The 12,532-nt window shown below is 35.9% G+C and overlaps 1 pseudogene; it reads right to left on the bottom strand.

Moving 5' to 3' along the window:
- Positions 1-11,454, bottom strand: part of LOC113255477 (trifunctional enzyme subunit beta, mitochondrial-like) — a 194,312-nt pseudogene extending 182,858 nt beyond the window's left edge.
- Positions 11,455-12,532: the final 1,078 nt, after the last annotated feature.

Below are 12,532 nucleotides of genomic sequence, written 5' to 3'. Positions count from 1 at the left end.
TTATGAAACACGAATTGTAGCACATGGCACAAATCTTGAAAGTGTAAGACTAAAAAGTGCTTTCTATTATATTATGAACCTTTAAAGTACTACTGTATTATTTAAATACTTTTGCAGCAGGACCCTCCACCCGCATTATACATATACACACAACAACGCATCTTATTTTGTAGACTAGGAAATTGAAATTTATAATTTAGAACTTCATAATTTGCTGAAAATCATATAACAATTATACTTGGCCCTTGCACAATGTGAGTGTTAGGACCCCCCCGACACACACACACACTCAAAAACCCATGTATAACTTTTGAATCACCAAAAACTTAACTACTAATACAGTACTGTTGAGGCGAAGCCTTATAAATAATAGAAACAGTGGATTAACAAATATTTTGTATGTATTACTGTAGTTGAAGCAGGTGATTGAGGTTCTTGTCTCACAGAGTCAAAGAATGAATCTGGTGGACAAAGGAGAGTAAGCAAAGCGATAGAGTTTAATCAAGCAAGGCTACAGGAAGAGCTCTCAGGAGTAGAAGGGTCCTGACAGGGATGCCAATGTGGGCCTCCACCAATAGTCTTTTATTTAGAACTGACCAGGGAGCTTGTGGCCTTATCATTCTTGTGATATCTTGGTTTGAGTAACGACTGGTGATAACATCTTTAATGGCTTACTTCTTCTTTGAGGTCTTGTTATTCTTTGTTGGTCACAATGTGACTGCCATAAAAAGACACCCCCTGACCCCCCACCATGCCCAGGGCAGGGTAGTCTGGTTTGTTCCCTTATCTCTGGTTTCCTTATTCCTCAGCATTTCTGGTATTTCTGTGAGCCTGGTCCCCTAGCCCCCATCTATCTCTCCCTACCTAGCCCCACCTGTCCCTTACTCGATGAGACCCTTCAGATGTATACTGCTGGGTCATATATTTGGGGAATGATTAGCAACATATATCTTGGGGAAAGTGTGGAGATAAAGGAATTTTTATATGTTAAAGTAGACTTACAGGATCCTGGGGGTCAGGGTAAGACCACCTTTTGTCCTTAGCCAAGTGTCAACATCCAGGCAGTTGAGTCCCTGGGGGAATGTTACTCTGCCTGTTTCAAGGATTTGTCAATGGGCTGTAAGTGGTAAGGAAATTTAATAATTTTTTTTTTGTCTTTGGTTCCCAAATCATAGTCTTAAAGTAAGAGAAAAGAATATGTTATTAAGAAAATCATAAAGAGAAAATGCATTTGTAGTACTGTACCATATTTATAAAAAAATGTATAAATGGACCTGTGTAGTTCAAACTCAAGTTGCTCATGGGTCAACGGCACTATAAAACTAGAATTATCACTGGTGTGCTTGACTCTCAGTCCAGTACTTTTTCTAAGACAAACACTGTAATTCTAAAGTGCCAGAGAGGTCCTCATGGACTGGCAGTAAACATTTAGTGCTAGTGAAGCACTGATTTAGTTTCACTTCTAAAAATAAGAATTTGCTCTTCAAAAGAAAAGAAAAAAAGAACCTATAATTGTGGTACCTGTTGGCTAGAACTTCAGTTTTTTGGGAAAACTTCCATTATACATCAAACTGGAAAAAAACAAAACCAAAACCCAAAACAACTTATGGGGCGCCTGGGTGGCTCAGTCGTTAAGCATCTGCCTTCGGCCCAAGGCGTGATCCCAGGGTCCTGAGATGGAGCCCCGCATCGGGCTCCCGGCTTTGCTGGGCGCCTGCTTCTTCCTCTCCCACTCCCCCTGCTTGTGCTCCCTCTCTCGCTGGCTGTCTCTCTCTGTCAAATAAATAAATAAAATCTTAAAAAACAAAACAAAACAAAAACAACTTATTACATCATTTACTACACATCAAACACAGTTGTTGGTGCTTTGCATTTCTTCATTAAGTTAATCCTCACAACAAACCTGTAAGATAGGCATCACTCTCATCATTCCTTTTATGTAAAAAATGCTCATGAGGATGAGGCAGTGACATGGCAAGTGTCCTGCCTAAGGTAACAGTGGAAATAATGACCAAGCTGAGACACAAACCAGAGCCGTGTGGTTTGACTGACCTTGTTCTCAACAATTATTCCCTCCGCCTCTTGGATGGTAAAAATCTTTCTGAACACCCGATGTGTTTAACTAAGCTCTGTTTTATGGCACCTCAACAGAGAAGTAGTTTCTTAACACAGTTCTAGTCACATAGTAGGAACTCGATGTTAAAAACGTATCAAGTTCTTTTGAATTTGCTCATGTTGGTAGTCTTATCTTCCCACTGAACAGCAGGCCCCATAAAGGTAGGGTCAAGTCTTATTTTCCTTTGGGTCTCCTACTGGTCCAGAATTGTGATTTACCTGAAGTAAGTGCTTTTAAAGTGCTCGTTAAATGAAAAATGAGTGAACTAATGAATAGAAGATGAAATGAATTGCCATAAGATTGAATAAATAAGTGATGGAAAGACATATTTTGGATAGACTGTACAGTCCAATTCTAGAAGGCAGTATCTCAAAATCACTAGGGATTTCCTTTGAGAAAAACAGTGTCAATGAATGTTTTCATTTGTGCTAAGTATATGTGTATGTGTGCGTGTATGGAACCAGGGATGCTTGATCAGTGCTCAACATGGTTGGGGCTGCTTTAAGATTATTATATTCTGGGAGCTTAAACTAATTTTCTTCCTGAATTTAAATGTGGATGCCTCCTTTAGGTATTATAAGTGAGGTTAATGAAACGTTAACTTTCAATCCTAGTTGGGACCATTTATATGCTAATTATTAAGCAAAGACAGTCTAAGAAACAAATATGCAACTGCACTCAAGGCCCTTTCAAAAACATTGTCCTTATGGTCACTGTTATTTCTTAACTCATCTAGAATGACTTCTTTTATCCCGTTATTCCCGAAGCAAGTTTTCTTAATTTACATTACATTGGAAAGAAAATAGGTAGTTTTACCTTCTCCTTCTCTGACTTAATACCATTTACCTCAGAATGCCCTACATTTTGTATGGCACACTAAAACAGAGGGAAATATCTGGTGCTCAATGTTCTAAAATCTGTCACATAAATAATATCAAATAAACAAACACTCTGATTATCTTTATGATAATCATAACCATGCTACTACCATGATAATCATAGTCGTGTTATGGCATAACACGACTATGATTATTTTGCTTTTTAATAGATATTGTTGTTTTGTTTAATACTTTTAGGTACCCATGAATGGCAAAATACCACATACATTTCAAATAACTCCTTTTTTAAAAAAAATTCCAGTACAGTTAACATGCAGTGTTATATGAGTTTCGTGTGTCTAATAGTGTTTCAACAATTCCATATAATACCTGTGTTCATCACAACCGCACTCCTTAACCTCCATCATTTCACCAACCCTCTGGTAACTAACAGTTTGTTCTCTATAGTTAAGAGTCTGTTTCTTGGTTTCTTTCTCTCTCTCTTTTCCCTTTCTTCGTTTGTTTCTTAAATTCCACATAAAAGTGAAATGATATATTTGTCTTTATCTGATTGACCTACTTCACTTAGTATTATACTCTCTAGCTCCATCCATGTATTTTAAATGGCAAGTTTCATTCCTTTTTTATGTCTGAAAAATATTCATGTTATATATGATATATATATATATATATATATATATATATATATATATATATATATATATATAATCTTCTTTATCCATTCATCTATCTCTGGACATTTGAGCTGCTTCCATAATTTAGCTATTGTAAATAGTGCTGCAATAAACATAGGGTTGCACATATCCCAGGGAATTAGTGTTTTTGTATTTTTTTGGGGGGGGATAAATACCCAGTAGTACAATTACTGGATGGTAGGGTAGTTCTATTTTTAACTTTTTGAGGAACCGCATACTGTTTTCCACGGTGCAAATAATTACTTTGAAAGAGATATGCTACTGAATTATTGTTATTATTGGTTTTGTTTTTAAAAGGATTTTCTTGTTAAGGAGTATTTAATTTTATTGTCGGCATTAAGAGAGCCACCGAAATGAAATCATTGAACACAGACAGTCACAGGCAAGGAACAGTACTTCACTATGGTTAAGAAAGACTTGTTTCATTTGGAATTTTTGCTTGAAAGTTGTTTTCAGCATGCCTGTGTGAGGAATAAATTGTTGATTGCGTGACAGAAATTAATTTCTTTCTAAAACTAGCCTCTTTCCTTTGGTCGGAAAGCTTAGAGGTAAGCTTTGTCATTTCTTGTTCACTACAGCTGGGATAGATTTTTCCCCTAAAATTCCAGGGCCATTGTTAACTGCATAACACAAACTTTCTCCTATTTATTCATTGACTCAGCAGTCCTTTATTAAGCAGTGACCATGTGACTAGCTCCAGATCAGATCTATACTTTAATGTGGCTAGCAGCCTAGCCATCTGAGGGTAATGGGTGAATTCCTACAGGAAGTAACTTGTGCATTAAATTTGCCCTATCAAAACATATTTAATATATTCTATCTATTTTTCAATACCTAATGCATACATAGAACTGAAAGGGCAGAAAAAATTTCCCTCCTTATCTTCCAGGTTTTTCCCCTGATCTAATAATTAATTGATATGAAACAAATTAACAGGAGAAAAACAAATTTAATTTCATACTTATGGAAGCCCCATAAAATTATGAGATCTAAAAGGAAGCCATATAAGTGAAGTTTATATAATATCCTGAGCTAAGGAGGAGGGTAGGATTCTAAGGGTACAAAGGGGAGGAAGGCCCTTCATAGGAAGGTGAGAAGAGATGTTTGGGAAAAAAAAAAAATGGTTTCCCTGTTATGCAGATAAGTTTCTTAGGTAGAGAGGTATGTCTGTAACAGCTTTTTTTTTTTTGGTACAGGGCAGGCCCCCCTTTCAATGTACATTTAGGTAGTTGAGGGGGAGATAAAGAGTTTTCCTGGATTTGCTAGGTTTTGATTGCCTAAAATAATCCTGTGGCCTAAGCTGACAAATTCTGCTCCCCTTCAGAACAAAATTTAAAAGGTATACATAGATGCACTTTCCAAAAGTAAATCTACCCTCCCTTCTACCTGTTGTTATCCATCCTTTGTCTTCCCTCGATACATACACAACTACCAGTGTGTCAAGTAAACTGTAAAGAATTTGTTTGTAGAAGAATTTGCCTGTAAAAGGACACTCCGGAAGTGGGGGCAGGCAGAGCAGGGCTGGATGTAAGTGTACTGACCCTCGAAAATTGAAGATTTGAGAAATTACAGAAAAATATTTCAGGAAATCTGGGGGAAAAAATGGTTTGTTTGAGTAAGAGGGAGGAAAAACGACAAAAGAGCAGACTAGAGCCAAAGAGCTGTGGGCTGCTTTTGAAGTAAAAACTCTTTCTCTTTTACAATTTTTTAAATATTCATCGTCATACGTATACTTAATATAATATTGACTGAATAGAATAAGATTAAGCCTATATTTATTGAATACCCAATAAGTAGTGGGACAAAATCTGGTCAGTAGGAGTGCCTGACTTCTTTTTCTTCTAGGTCCTATATTATAACATTATGTCTGGAACATTCTAAGGAAAAGACAAACACTTTTAAGTGTGTAACATGACTTCGACGACATTAAAAAATCCAATACAAGACATGGTCTCAGACCTAAATTCACAGGCTTGCCACTCATAAATTTTAAGAGAGAGATTTTGTGTAAGCTTGTAGGAATTACTAATTTTTTTTTTTTAAAGATTTTATTTATTTATTTGACAGTGATAGAGACAGCCAGCGAGAGAGGGAACACAGCAGGGGGAGTGGGAGAGGAAGAAGCAGGCTCATAGCAGAGGAGCCTGATGTGGGGCTCGATCCCAGATCGCCAGGATCACGCCCTGAGTCGAAGGCAGACGCTTAACGACTGCGCTACCCAGGCGCCCCAGGAATTACTAATTTTTTTAACAAGACTAGTGGTAAAGCTATAGGCCATCTTGACATAGTAGATTTCAGAATCTTAGCCAATGATTTTTTTGCTTTTGTTGTTAGAGTTTGATTGCTACATTCTGTTTTCCAGAGTACTGAGAATTATAGGAATCTATAAACATTTACACAATTACTAGATATGAGTAAAAACAAAATGACCTTCTCTTTCTGATTTTAATGCTCTGGGAACCCAAAAGTGGGAATTATGTTCATTACAAGAGTCTTTACCTGTCTGAACACTGGTTTTTCTGAAGAGGGAAAGATTTTAGGCATCATACACGCTATAAGTAGACAAAAATCTCTTACCTTTTACCTCTTAGTTTTATGAAATCCAGCTGCCACCCAACATTTGGTAAAGTTGGTCAGAAAGAACTTCTGTGCTTATCTTGGAAGTAGCCTATAAAGAAATCTATTGACAAATAGCAAATCTCTTTTATATGTTTTTAATAATTTTATCTTTTTGATAGGGATGGTAAGAGTCTAGTGTCTTTAAAATATGTTTTATTTAGATGACTTTGTTGATGGCAGACAACACTGACCAAGCAAATAGAATGTGTGCTATATGATTTATTTTATTAAGTAATCCCACAGTCCAGTTGGATTACATCTAACCCGTTTTATAATCTATGTTCTTTTGTTAAGCATATTTTCAAAAATGAACAAACATTTTTTATTGGACTGAAAGGGAAGATTCTAAGTTTGGAATTTGCCGTGTTTTAGTGGCAACTTTCATTACCTTGTTAGCAAAATGAATTGCTGATATCTGAGCAGACCATTGTTAAGCCTCTAAGAAATCAGCTATCAATTTGTATGAAGTATTTTTAGTACTTATAGAAATAAAAAAAATCTTCTATTTAAAATTTTTTTTTCATGACAGATACCACTTATCTGTTAGTAGTAGATACATATTCATTTAAAATTCAGAACCAAGAAATGCAGCTTTAGTAATTGTTATTAATATGTCTGCTTGTGCGGACTTATTTCTAGAGTCTGGATGAGAGTGTCTTTGGGGCTCCCTTCATGGCTTGGCCAGAAGCGATTATTCCTTTTAATAAAGTGTTCTAATTGAGCAGCCAACACAGCAGTCTTTAATCTTTTTAACTCTTTGTCTTACTTTAGATTGTGCTCAAACTGAGTAGCTCCTATTAAGATTTGAGCATTTGTGTCTTCTTTCTTTACTATCACCTTTTTCCTTAAGTTGGGTTTTGGCAGTTGGAAGAGAACCAAGACAGGACATGGTCTGCCCTTAGATCTGCCCTTAGATCCATGCCAGTGATTTTTGAGAAAACTTCAACAAATAACTGATTAAATCAGTGGGGGGATTTAACCCTCTTCTGGGTACACCACTACAATTTCTACCAGGTGACCTTCAGCTGAAGACTTCAAATACTGCCATTAGCAAACCCTCTTGATGGATTTCTAATGCCTTTCGTTCTTCCATGGTTGTGGGAAGTGACTGATAATTGGTTTCCCTTGGCCACCATCCTCTTTGATATTGTGATCTTCTGGAATCTGATGCGCTTGCTTCATCAAAGGAGCAAACTCTGCTGTTTGTATCATTCCCTGCGATAGGCAGTCCACATTCTTATCCACGGAACTTAAAATTGATAACATACTGTCAAGTACTACTTCAACTTCTGGAGTCCCAGGGGCAAGAAGCTTTTAAATTAGTAATATCTTTGGTGAAAAATGCATGCTAATGACCCCAGGAGTCGTGGGTAGCTTCTCAATAGCATCAGCTTTGCTGACAATCCAGATGAGAAGGTCTGATTTCCCTTTATATAAGAAAAATGTAAATCTTGTGGCACTTTTTTTCTTTTCCATTTTGACATTCATCAATTTAACACCTTGGTTTTTTTTTTTTTTTTTTTTTTTTTTTTTTTTTTTTTTTTTTTTGCCTTTTCCAATTTGCCTTTATATGAAGGCACAGGTTTTTATCCAAGTTCTCAATTATTCCCAGGTCAGGTCTCCTTATAATGTCTGCTTTCCTAGCTACATGTTAAATGGATGAGAAGGTCCTCATATTGATGAATCTAGGCTAAAATCTGAAGAGAACTCAGGGCTAGACTGTGAGACATGCAAGCCTATGTATTCAAACAGGACAGGTAATGTGTTACTGGTTAAAGAAGTTGTGTTTTTGTTCCCTTTCATAGATAAATCTATTAACAAAGGCACTACCCATCATCTCTCTTTTCAGAGAGTCTATTTGAGTGAGGGAGTGATCAAGAGACACAGAGGAAGCAGAGGGAATGAGGAAAGAATAGAGGAGAGTTCTTTGAAAGAGAACATAACTTCATTCTCACAGTTCTTCAATTTTTCTCAATCATTTCATCTGACTATCCAAATCATTTCTAATTTTCTCTTTAAATGATGTTCATTCCATAAATACTATTGATTCATTTGCTTGGAATGAGACTTGTCTAAGAACTCCAGCAAATACATTCATTAATTTATCCAAAGCAAAAGAAAAATCCTCAGGCAACTGCAAGCCTGGATTCTTATATACCCATTACAAAATATGAAAGAGGGAAATTAGCCCTTTATGAGAAAGAACTGAAGGCAACATTCCTAGCTTCCCCTATTTTCCCAATCATATGGTGATCCTTTGGGATTTTAAAGTCTGAATTACCCATGCCTATTTGACAGTAGAATCTTGAATTTGGAAAGTGTGGTCAGTCCAGCTAGTATTTCAAAAGAGCAGAGAACTAGAAGGGAGACTCTGTAATTCAGGGTCTCTTACCTGACTTGTGTGGCCATAGATCTTCAGCTTGTGCTCTCAATGCAGCAATTATCATACATCCTCTTCTCATCACCAGAACTGTTCAGGAGGTAAAACTAAAAACAAATCCCCTCCCAACCCAGAAAACCTCTCCACAAAAGGAAAAGAAAAAGAAAACAGTTTGATTATTGAATAAGCATTAAAGCAGAATGTGATTCACATATAGACAATCTGCTGAGAAATCCCAAAGACAGAAAGGAATTTCACCCTTTTATATGACCACGCAGATACAACCCATTCCATATGGGACGACAAGATAAACAATAACAATAAATAAGAGGACTTGACAACACCATTTGTTACACATAGTTCATTCTGTATTCACTTAATAATTGGAGTGACCATCTGTGTTAGCTAATTGGCTTTATCCAAAGGAAAAATAAACTTTTTATATCTTTATGACATAAAGTAAGTTTTGCAACTTGTGGCTAGGCACCACAGAAGTTAAGCACATACCATCCCGCAGAAACTGAGAGATAGGGACACTATCTTTCTTGATAATTCCATTTCAAAGAGGTAGTTCCCAGGTGTTTTGAGAAAGACCTTTCCAGGCCTTAAAGCTGGCAATAGTCTTCTCTAGCTTTTAAAAATATTGACAGGTGTTTGAAAGAGACCAAGAACATCATTGACACGTTTTCTAAAGTAAATGATCTAAGAAAAGGAAGCAGATGGAAGTCAAGTCTCTTCTCTTATTTTCAACAGGGAGAGATAATTTTTTTCTTTCTCTATTTGTACTTTCCCTTACATATACAAATGTCTTACTCAAATATGCTATAGAAAACAAAGTCATTTCTGAGAACAATAAAAATTACTGACATTTGGACCTGATTTTGACATATGAGTTGAAGAAAATCATTCGGCAGACGTACATAGAAATGTAAGCTATTCCAGGAATTATAGATTGATGAAGACTATTAATATGTGAGGATCCCACAAGGTTTTTTTTGAATAATCATAATTCCACAATCATTTCTTAAACTATTTGAGACCTATTATCACAAAACATATTAAGGTAGATATAAATTACATAATTAGTTTTGTTATTGTTTGCTTTGATTTATGCTCTTTGTACTCATTACTACTGTGTCTAACATTCTTCTGGGATTTTTACTTACATTACTTCCAATTCCCAAAATATTTTTCTAATTTAAGAATTACAATGTAGGATTAAAGGATGAGAGCAGTTGGTAGTTTTCCAAAGTAATTACAAAAGTAGTAATTGAAGAAATCAGCATTTCAGTGTAGTTGTGGTTGGCCACAAAACTTGTATTCTTTCTGCCATTTCATTTTGTCTCAGTTTATAACATTTTATGCAAAGAAATTGCGTACACACACATTCATATATATTTATTTATGGGTGATATTTTATCCCATCTGGCCTTATATGTATATGTGTTTGCATATGTTCTTTCAGGAGAAGACACAATATAAAGAAGAAAAGTCCTTGTTCACAGAAACACTTTCATTTCAATGAAAGTTTAGGTAGTTTTTGCTTTTTTGTTTTGCTTTATTTTTACGTTCACTGTATCTCCTGATATCTCCTGAGTGCTGAAACTGTTCCCACTTTAGCTCGGTTGTATGGAATGCTACATATACTCTGTTGTTCAAGCTAGAGCAAACAGTACTATTTTAACCACTCTGAGCCTTGGAGCAGATTGCGGTCTAACTGAGGGAGAACAGAGAAAGAAGCAAGGGACCCCATAACGAAGTTTCTACTTGTCTTTTATCCAAATTCGGCCTCTGTCTTCTAAAATCAGGAACAAGACAAGAATGTCTATTTTCATTGCTTCTATTCAACACTGTAGCACTATTAACCATTGTTTTAATCAGGGTATTAGGGAATAAATGATAAAAAAAGCATGAAGACTAGAAAAGAATTAAACTATATGTTTTGCAAATGTTGTAATCTTATATATAGAAAATTGTAAGGAATACACTAAAAAACTGCAAGAACCAATGAATTCATTTTGCGAGGTTACAGGATGCAAGATCAAAGATACAAAATCAATGTTATTTTGATATAATTGTAATGAACATTCTGAAAGTGAAAATAAGAAAATAATTACTTGTACAATACTATTAAGTAAAATACCTAGGAATAAATTAAAGAAAGGATATGTGGAACTTGTACTCCATAACAATAAAATATCACTGAAAGAAACTAAAGAATACCTAAAGAAATGGAAGCTATTCAACACTCATGAATCAGAATATTTATTATTAAGATGACTGCAGCAGCCCCTGGCTGAGAGCTTATGCTAAGGATATAATAGGAAAACATGTTTGTGACCCTGCGGACTTTAGCGCAAACGTCAGAGCAGGAACAGTTGGGAACGCCCAGCTTGCTCAGGGTAGAACGCTGCCCTTCCCGAAATCCCCTCAGATAACAAGGGACCAGGAACGTCTGATCCGCTAAAGGGCAGAAGGCTGCCCCAACTGAAACCTGATTGCTCTTGACAATGGCCTGCGGAGTCCACAGAAACATGTTGAAGAATAGGCGTCACTTGCTGAATGTTACATCATCTAATCCTGTGACCTTCCCCGTGATGTACTACCATTCACTAGGATCACGAGACTTCCCTTGATTGTCTTTGATTGTTTACCGCCAATAAATACACGAGGTTGCAGCTTTTCGGGGTGGTCGCACTCTTTGCGGCGGTCCCCTGCACTACTTTCTTTCCCAGCTAACCTGTCTATGTCTCCTCCTTCTCCTGAAACACGCTGCGGCTCCACAGGCAGTGTTGTGGCATACATATAATGGAGTAATACTCATAATCATAAAAAGGAATGAAATCTTACCATTTGCAACAACGAGGATGAAACTACAGAGTATTATGTTAAGTGAAATAAGTCAGTCAGAAAAAGACAAATACCATATCATTCCACTCATATGTGGAATTTAAGAAACAAAACAAATAAGCAAAGGGGGGAAAAAAACAGAGAGGGAGGTAAACCAGGAAACAGACTCTTAACTAGAAAGAACAAACTGATGGTCACCAGAGGGAAGGTGGGTGGGGGTGGGGATGAATAAGATAGGTGATGGGGATTAAGGAATGAACTTGCTGTGGTGAGCGCTGGATGTTGTGTAAAAAAATAAAAATAAATACATATATAAATAAATATATACATATATAAAAGTGTATCAGAATGAATCAAACTCTTAATTGATGTGTTAGGTATTAATAAGTCATTATATTTGTTTAAGGAATAACTTCAGAATTTCACTCTGAGTACACACATCTGCTAGTTTAATGGAATTTTTAATTTTCTATTGGAGGAAAATTTTTACTGTATGGAGAATATGCCTCTCTGTACAGAATACCAAACTTTTACACTTGTATAACATTGTTTTCTTTTTATTCTATCAGAATTTTATTCTTATCTGAGAGGTTTCACTGTAGAGAATTTTTATAGTTATTGAAAGAAAAGGAGAATTTTAATTCAATAATGTATAAACTTGTTTCAAAAGGGAAAATGATTTCGATAAAGCATTTATTCTTCAGAAGAAGGAAATTAATTTGTATCGCAGTTTTATTTAAACCATATTTTAAATTTTGGCTTTCTTGTTTTAATTCTGGAATACCTCCTAAATCTGTGATTCCATGATTGCAAGCCCACACTGGCACCAACTATTATATCCTATGGCAAAAATATATGGTCTGATTTATTAAAAAAAAAAAGAGAGAGAGAGAGAAAAGAAAAAAAGAGAAAAGAAATAAAAAAGAGGAAAAGAGAATGAACATACCTCGTGAGAGGCAATTCTAGTCACTTACTCAATAGCCATTTTCTTCCTTTATCCTTGAATCATGTGTGTGTGTGCACATCATCGTGC

Source organism: Ursus arctos, unplaced genomic scaffold (genome assembly GCF_023065955.2).
Source record: "Ursus arctos isolate Adak ecotype North America unplaced genomic scaffold, UrsArc2.0 scaffold_11, whole genome shotgun sequence".
NCBI lineage: Eukaryota > Metazoa > Chordata > Mammalia > Carnivora > Ursidae > Ursus > Ursus arctos.
This window is presented reverse-complemented; position numbering and strand designations above follow the sequence as displayed.